Consider the following 9,667-nt stretch of genomic DNA (forward strand, 5'->3'; position numbering starts at 1 on the left):
CTATTTTTAAGGCTCTACCATTTGATCAGGTGATCATCTTGATAAATCTGCACACAGTGTGGGACTGAAACTCGACGGGAGACACATGAGATTATGGGTTTTTCTGTTCTGACAGGAAGAAACTTTACTCTATTTTTTTTTCTTTTTTTCCTCTAGAAGTGGGTATAAAGATATTAAAGAGCTGCCTTTTCTGATTTTCTTTTGGGATACAATAATGAGTTACAGATTTTTTGGATTTAATTGCTTTGCCTATTAAGTACAAGCTTAATTAATGTGTACTGTGAATGGAATGCTCACTGATATGCTACGGGACATTCTTTGCCTTGTCTGTGAGATGTTTTGTGGTTTCTGTGCTCTGGGGTCTTTGTGCTTTTGTCTCTTTTCCTTGTTGGTATTTTTAGAACATTCTTGTTAAAAATCATTACACCAAGGCTTAGGTTTCAGAGTAGCTTTTTTTTTCTTTCTCTACATCCTCTTCTCGGCTTTGACTGAAATCAAAGCATGACAGGGAATGAAAAAGAAAAAACCCACACCAAAAACCCAAAAACAAAGAAAATTCTTTCATGTTGTCAGGTTTTCTCGCGAAATTATAGAAGGCGTCTCAAATTATCCGTGACTGAAAAAGCACAGGATTAAGGTCGCTGTTGTGACTCGTGATCTATCATTCTGGAACGGCACAATGACTGAGGGCTGCTCCGCTCTATCGGATTACAAATAATGGCTGTAGATCAGACCGATATTTAAGCACGTCACCGAGTGATTACGGTTTAATTGCTTGTGAGGAAGCAATGGTACAGAATAATAGAGATAACACCACAATAGCAGGAGTAGCTGTGTGAAGGAAGAGGAAGAAAGAGATATTGATATAACAGACGAGACTGACGAAATATAAAGCTTTCATAGACACTGATTACATGAGAGGGGCATTATAAAGACAGACTGCATTGACTGACTAAAGAGGAGCGAAGAAAAAATACAGCTGCTGGTATGAATGTTTTGGAAGACATTGTGTAGCACAGTTTTATGATTTTAAAAATGAATACTGAAGAACTTGACCTTTAATACACTTCTTGAATAAAAATGTATTATATTTCAGTATCTCTTCCTGATTGTTTTGTTCAAGTTTTGTTTTGGCTGGAGGTAACTGTTTGCGAATGATGTTTCATGTTAGCTGCAGTACTCGATTGCAGGTACAATACATTTTTAGTCCTAGAATCCACAATCCATTTGAATGAAAAGTTGTTAGAATTTACCAACACAGTAACACTATTTAAAACAGCAAACTATAAGATAGCTGGCTAGCAATATTATCCAGGTGGACATGTCTCCTGCTATCTTATGACAGCAGTGTTAAGAGAAGCTATGCAGTAAAATCATTTGATTTCCATGAATATTATCCCAGGATACCACGTATACCATGTTTATATCAAACCGTGAAAAAAAACACCTTTAAAGTATTGTCCTGGTTTAAACTTTTATTTTTATGCCTGAATAGTCAGGAATTCTCTTGCGCACCTGAGGTGAGCTTGTGTTTAACACTAAGGTTAAAAAAGGAGCAAGACAGGATTTCAGGTTTACAAAGTGATCCACATCTATCCTCACTTGGTGTTTTTTTTGCTATAGAACTTTTGAACGATCTCTCCCTTGAACCACAATGTAGATAAAATCATCACTAGTCTTTCTCTCTCAGGCCTTCAGTGTAGCATCTATCCTCTCAAGGTCAGAAGTGCTACACCTCGAAAAAACACTCCATGATTGCCTCACTATTGATCATTCAGCCACCCCTACCCTACTCAATTTTCTCTACTTCTCTCTCTCTCACACACACACACACACACACACATACACACACACGAACACACACACACACACACACACACACACACACACACACACACACACACACACACACACACGTCTACCTCGAGTATCAGTTCATCCCTGAACTGATCTAATGACCTTTGTTACTTTTGGTCCTGTTATGATGGATTACAGAGATATAATAGTTAACAGATTATTCTTTGTCCTCCCATTTCTGTATTTAACTATTTTTTAATGAAGCATTAATTAAAACCGTGGTAGGCCTTACTTTAGATGTATGTTTATGATCTTTCTTTCAGCTTCTCCCATTAGGGGTCGCCACAGCGGATCATCCGCATGTTTGATTTGGCACATGTTTTTACGCTGGATGCCCTTCCTAACGCAACCCTCCCCATTTATCCGGGCTTGGGACCGGCACTAAGGCTTGTGCAACCCTAATGGCTGGGGTAGGTTCCTTGGCCAGGGATCGAACCCAGGCTGCAGCGTTGAGAGCGCTGCATCCTAACCACTAGACCACCAGGAAACCTAATTTACTAAAGACATCAACTACATCCTGCTGTACATTCTGTCCTGCCTTCAAGTCACATGTCCATCATTTTACTATAGTCATGTCATCATACACTTGATCACTACACTTAAATATATATCACATGAAGCACAGTGTTAATATGAAGTTGTTTTCTGACATGGTTAATGTGATGTTTCCCTCCACATTATTCATTAATTACATTGTGTAATCACGGTTCACTTCATTAGAATTTTGATATGTTTCACATTTGTTTTCTCATGTAATGGACATCATATGACAGTGTTTTACTTCGATTTATATTCACACACTTGTGATTTTATTACTCCATTCATTTATCATGTAATTATAGCACGATTCACTTACTTTCATGCGTGATTTTATCATGTGACTCCTTTACTTTCACATGTAAACGTCTCACACGATCTATTTTACTTTACGATGTGATTTGTCACGGTTTTATGATTCACTTACTTTCACATGTGATTTGCTGTCACAGATTTTGTTTTCTGATGTACTGCACCTTTTATTTCATAAGGTCATGCGTTAATAATTGACTGCCATTGGTTGATACATGATTTAGTTACTTTTAAATGTGATTTTTCTTCACTATACACTGACAACATAATTTTTTAAAGCACATGATTACTTGATTATGTTTCCATGCGATTTGTCATCATTTATTATGTAAATAACACAAAATCACCTATTGCCCATATGATGCAATACTTAGATTTTACGTGTAATTTCATGTTGAACTGAACTGTTATTCATGTATTCACATAAAACATTCATAGTTTGCAATTTGTGCATTGTAGGGTATATAGTGTATAACTGAAACTAAATAACACAATGTGATCAGTCATTTTTTTCACTCTAATTTATTTACAGTACTGTTTACTTAACATTGTCACCTCTCCCACGTGTGCTGTAAATCCGAAACCAATAGCTCCATTGAGCAAAATGTTTCCTGAGTATATAAATCAATTTTTTTTTCTTTTTCTACTTGCTCTCTGTCTTAACATCCTCAGTAATCGTTTTATAGTTTATTTCTCTTTTTTCCACCAGCCTTCCATGGAGTAGGCACTCATTCCCTTGTGCAATAACTGACAATATTGGTCTGAGAGTGTGTCAAGAGTTCTCCAAGCTATATTGGAGGCCAAAATGTAATAACTTGAAGGGGCTGCACTCGTGAAGACAAGTCTAACAGACAGTCGCCCAAACTGGAAGCTTCCTGGGGTTGTGTACAGACCTATAAGCTTAATTCCAAGTTTATTCCGCAGAGTATTGTACTGTAGCAATTGCATACCTTTTTTTTGCACCTCTTTATGCACATATATTTATATATTTTCATACAATATAGTACATGGTATGAATAGTCATCTTTATTTTTATTTATAAACATTCAGACATATAATAATGTCCTATAATGTTAATTTGCACCCCCAGACATCTACTTTCTTCTAACATAGTGCCCATGAACACTTACTGTGCCTGTTGCTGTCAACTGAAGTGTGAACTGAATTATAGATATCTAATTTCAGCTCAACCTGAGGCCACAAGGCATTTGGTGAACACCATGGATATTTTATCACTGCTCAAGAAATAAATAAAAGCAGCACGGGTTCACACAGAGCAGATATTATGCATTTGTTATGGGACAGAAATGAAAGAACCAAGCTGGGAAAGGAAAAAGCAGAAATTGACTACAATCAGCTTTTAGTCACCAGAATGACAATTACAAAAAAAAAATTCCATTGATTGTAAATATTACTTAATTTTTTTCCCCCCATCGGGGTAAAGCCACCCAGGTCAAGAGTCCACTTGACTGCAGTAACAAACGGCTAGTGAGTGAAAACCTTTGCTCAGACATCGCTAACAGGCTTTGTGGGTTATAAAAAAGACCTTATGCTGAAAGGTTAAAGCAATTTCACACTGTGTGACAGTGAATAGCGTTCCCTTTCTCATCTTGGTTTCCAGCCGAGCTCTCGACATGGGCTATTACCCACTGCATAATGTCAGTACGCTACCGCTAATTAGCCCTCTGCATGAAAACACACCATTAACATACAAATATTTATATTTATCAATAACCAGGACTGCGTGTGTCTGTTGTTGATAATGGCTATGAAAGACCTCTCCTTGAGCAGATGAAGATAAAATTAATTTTAGCTTTGATGATGCCAATCTAAGATGAATTAGCATGAATGATACGGCATTGCAAAAAGAAGTGATCAGCTGTAATGAAGATAATCATGGTGGCATAAAAAAGAGGTGCAGATGAGCAACTGTAAATACAGGAAATGTCTTATAAATAATATTTAAGTTGTTTTTATGCTAATTACAGCAAGAATACCTGATTAGTTTGGGTATTGATAGCTGTTTAATGGCTTATCTGTATTTCTAACACTGCAGATGCTGACATGAACGATTAGAAATTATCTCTTTTGCCTTTTAAGATATAATCATCTCTCTGATGATCGATATCAAGTTTACGACATGCGAGTTGCTTTATACGTCCCCGTGCTCAGGCTAAATGAGGTTTCCGGCTTCAGGTCATAAGCGTAATAGAAATTTCCACAGGATTATCTCATAACTATTATTTTTCAAGTCCGTAGCCTAAGGTAAGTGAGATCAGAAGGCCATTTCCCTACATTAAATGTCCTGTAATATATTTCCTAGAGCAGAATTTAATTTATGAACCCCTAAAAGCAGTTTGTACAAATCTATTAACGTGCATGCTTAAGCACTTTTATGGACCTTATATATGTTCGAGTGTCACAGTGTGACTCGTAACATTTTACAACCCTCTGCAGCTCCTGTCCCATCATCTTGATCACAAACTCACACAACCTCTATTTTCTATTTTCTCTCTTTGTCTCTCTCTCTCTCTCTCTCTCTCTCTCTCTCTCTCTCTCTCTCTCTCTCTCTCTCTCTCTCTCTCTCTCTCTCTCTCTCTCTCTCTTTTCTCTCTCTCTCTCTCTCTCTCTCTCTCTCTCTCTCTCTCTCTCTCTCTCTCTCTCTCTCCTACACATTAGATTATAGAAAAAAATATTGGGACACCTGAACTTTCCAGCATATGATGTTCTTCCCCAAACTGTTGCAGGCTCACAATTGTATAGGATGTCTTTGGATTTGTTAGCATTACATCTTCCCTATATTTAAAATAGGAGACCCAAACCTATTTCAGCAGGATAATGTCCCTGTGCTCAAAGCCAGCTCCATGATGATATGGTTTACATGGGTTAGAGTGAAAGATCTGAAGTGACCTGCTATACAGTAGAGCTCGGATGTCAAAAACACTCCGAAATTTAAAATGAAAGTTTTATCTGCCATAACACATTCATATAGAGTACGACATGTAGTGAAATGCGACTGTGAAAAACTAGAAATAGAATAAAAAAAAGTATAAAAGTATATATAAATATAACAATAAAGTATGAAAATAAGTTTAAGAAAAATATAATATATATACAGAGAGGAAAATAAGTATTTGAACACCCTGCTATTTTGCAAGTTCTCCCACTTAGAAATCATGGAGGGGTCTGAAATTGTCATCGTAGGTGCATGTCCACTGTGAGAGACATAATCTAAAAAAAAATATTCAGAAATCACAATGTATGATTTTTAAACTATTTATTTGTATGATACAGCTGCAAATAAGTATTTGAACACCTGAGAAAGTCAATGTTAATATTTGGTACAGTAGTCAAACGTTTCCTGTAGTTTTTCACCAGGTTTGCACACACTGCAGGAGGGATTTTGGCCCACTCCTTCACACAGATCTTCTCTAGATCAGTCAGGTTTCTGGCCTGTCGCTGAGAAACACGAGTTTAAGCTCCCTCCAAAGATTCTCTATTGGGTTTAGGTCTGGAGACTGGCTATATATACATATACACACACACACACACACACACACACACACACACACACACACACACACACACACACACACACACACACACACACATATATATACAGTGAGGAAAATAAGTATTTGAACACCCTGCTATTTTGCAAGTTCTCCCACTTAGAAATCATGGAGGGGTCTGAAATTGTCATCGTAGGTGCATGTCCACTGTGAGAGACAGAATCTAAAAAAAAAAATCCCCAAAGCATGATCCTACCACCCCCATGCTTCACAGTAGGGATGGTGTTCTTGGGATGGTACTCATCATTCTTCTTCCTCCAAACACGTTTAGTGGAATTATGATCCAAAAGTTCTATTTTGGTCTCATCTGACCACATGACTTTCTCCCATGACTCCTCTGGATCATCCAAATGGTCATTGGTAAACTTAAGACGTGCCTGGACATGTGCTGGTTTAAGCAGGGGAACCTTCCGTGCCATGCATGATTTCAAACCATGACGTCTTAGTGTATTACCAACAGTAACCTTGGAAACGGTGGTACCAGCTCTTTTCAGGTCATTGACCAGCTCCTCTAGTGTAGTTCTGGGCTGATTTCTCACCTTCCTTAGGATCATTGAGACCCCACGAGGTGAGATCTTGCATGGAGCCCCAGTCCGAGGGAGATTGACAGTCATGTTTAGCTTCTTCCATTTTCTAATGATTGCTCCAACAGTGGAACTTTTTTCACCAAGCTGCTTGGCAATTTCCCCGTAGCCCTTTCCAGCCTTGTGGAGGTGTACAATTTTGTCTCTAGTGTCTTTGGACAGCTCTTTGGTCTTGGCCATGTTAGTAGTTGGATTCTTACCGATTGTATGGGGTGGACAGGTGTCTTTATGCAGCTAACGACCTCAAACAGGTGCATCTAATTTAGGATAATAAATGTAGTGGAGGTGGACATTTTAAAGGCAGACTAACAGGTCTTTGAGGGTCAGAATTCTAGCTGATAGACAGGTGTTCAAATACTTATTTGCAGCTGTATCATACAAATAAATATGATACATCATAAAAATCATACATTGTGATTTCTGGATTATTTTTTTTTTATTATGTCTCTCACAGTGGACATGCACCTACAATGACAATTTCAGACCCCTCCATGATTTCTAAGTGAGAGAGAGAGGACCTTCAATTTAGAGGTTAGCGTGGAGGGTGGTGTTAAACTCTGAACTGTAGTCCACAAACAGCATTTTCACATAATTCCTTTTTCTGTAGTCCATGTGGCAGAAAGGGGAATTAATAAATAATCTAGTGGAATATATTCCCAGACGTTTACGACAGCAAATAGGGACTAAACGTGGAATTGGATGTTACTTTATGATAAGCACTTATGATTTGATCAGGCTTCTACAAAGTTTTGTCTATTGGACTTAAGTAATGACAACTTTTTATGCTCAGGTATTATTTCGAGGTATTAAAATTTTATTGAGTATTAATACAATATTTGAACAAAAACCAAACAAAAATTCCGGTTTAAGCTTCTACACTCTACTAAGATCTTAGTACTGATGTTAACATATATGGCATTGGCAGGCATCCATATCCAGAGCAACTTACAATGATCTCATTTATATAACTAAACATTTGAGTGCCTTGTTAATGGGTCTTGCAGTGACAGAAGTCCACTATTTGAGCAAAAGTGTCTTAACCACTGAGCTGCTATATCCCCCTACAATCTACAATCACATCACTTCATCATCTGTGGTGACTTTCTTGTGCTATACAATGTAGTTATCAATACAGCTATCCTAAAAAATATGGATAAAACACTGCAGTGTTGAACTTGATATGATTTTAGTAAAATGTTTAAGTTTGCTGTAGTAAGCAAACGCTTGCATAAAATGAGATTTTCTTTTCCGCATGACAACATGAACTAGATTAATATTAAACATCATAGTTAGGTAAGTCTTTGCCTATTCGCCAAAGTTAAATAGCTGTATTTAACTTAGCTAAAGGCAGATTAGACTGATATTAATTTCAGTAGTTTGCATGAACTGGCAGGGCTGCAAGTAAAATCTGATGGTATTAAATATATTGCTTATTCACTTGATATTTTACCTCTGATCCATTTAATGGCCACCTACATAGCATTAATTATGCATGAAATGTCTTCATGAAAATACTGTATATTACATGGAAACAATATAAATTCACTTAAATACACAGGTTAAAACTTGTCAGTTTTTTTATACCTAAGTAACAACCTATTGAAATTTAATTAAGTATTTTTTGTCTGGATAATTTCTTATATTTATTAATATATTAACACGTTAGGTGTAAGTTTTCCATTTAAAAAAAAATCACCAGTATTTAAAAACAGACTTGATGTAGTTTTTCCTCTGGTTTTTCCAATAGGTAGTATATGCATAGAGTCTGGTGAGTCAGTCTCCTGAGTGGCATCATACCTTGTGGATGTGCATGGCATTTGTGCCGTGCATGTGAATTTGGCAATTTTTGGTCTTCAATCTTCATGGCAGAAGTTAAAGAGCAGAATTGTGATTTTTTGTTTGTTTGTTTTAAAAGCATGCCAGCATAGGACTGTATTGGAAATCTTGCTCTAGTGCAGTCATTGCTTCAGAGCAAAAAAAAAAAAAAAAAGAACAGCATTTTGCACATTTTTTGCACAAATATTTATCTATGGTTTATGCTCAAAGTGAAACTAATAGGATTAGATAAAGCGCCCTAGTGTGCATATGAGACAGAGAAAGAGAGAGGACTCTATGCTGGGAGTCGGCAGTATCTATACAGATCAATACTGAGAGCAAGCACAGAAGAACAGCTAAAGGAAACAGTTATGCTTGCTTGGGACATCATGGCTGCCACAGTTTGTATGCCCCTTTGCTTTTATTGATTGATCTGAAACCCTGCAACTTTATGTGTTTACCTCTGTCTTTTTGTCTCTGTGTCCCTGCCTTTAAAACCAGGTCATACCTAATGGATTTGGAGCAGATTGAGGTGACTGTTCTGATGCCTCTCAGAAAGGAAGGACCAAATGCACATGCACGCAAGAGACACAAAGACAAAGAAAGTGAAAAATCTAATATCTAAAAATGCTGATGAAAAAGATGATCTGATATGAGGATTTAAGGCAGACTTGACATTTTCTCTGAGAAATACAGCATGTTTGCTGAGAAGCTAAATCTGGACATTTGTGGTTGGCAACTCTTTTTCCCTCAGTCTCACATTTCTCTGCACACTTTTACGTTTTCAATGCTCCTTCACACCTTAGTAAATATATAAATAAATGCTGTAGTAATAAATAGATGTTTTAGGTGTTTGTTAAAGGACTAAGTGGTGTGGTATACACTATAAACATAAACAACTCATAAAATATACTTTTTGTGCATAGTGCAAATGTTTTGTCTCAATCTACCAAAAGAAAATCATCAATAAATGTAAGTGCAGGTTAGAAG

The 9,667-nt window shown here is 37.0% G+C and overlaps 1 long non-coding RNA gene across 1 annotated transcript in view; it reads left to right on the forward strand.

The window, feature by feature from the left end:
• Positions 1-9,388, forward strand: part of LOC310721221 — a 126,404-nt gene extending 117,016 nt beyond the window's left edge. Inside the window, exon 2 of the long non-coding RNA XR_014531965.1 lies at positions 9,179-9,388. This is a non-coding gene — a long non-coding RNA (uncharacterized lncRNA). The remainder of the gene's footprint in view (positions 1-9,178) is intronic.
• Positions 9,389-9,667: the final 279 nt, after the last annotated feature.

The sequence above is a fragment of the Silurus aristotelis genome, assembly GCF_946808225.1.
Source record: "Silurus aristotelis genome assembly, chromosome: 27".
In the NCBI taxonomy this organism is placed as follows: Eukaryota; Metazoa; Chordata; class Actinopteri; order Siluriformes; family Siluridae; genus Silurus; species Silurus aristotelis.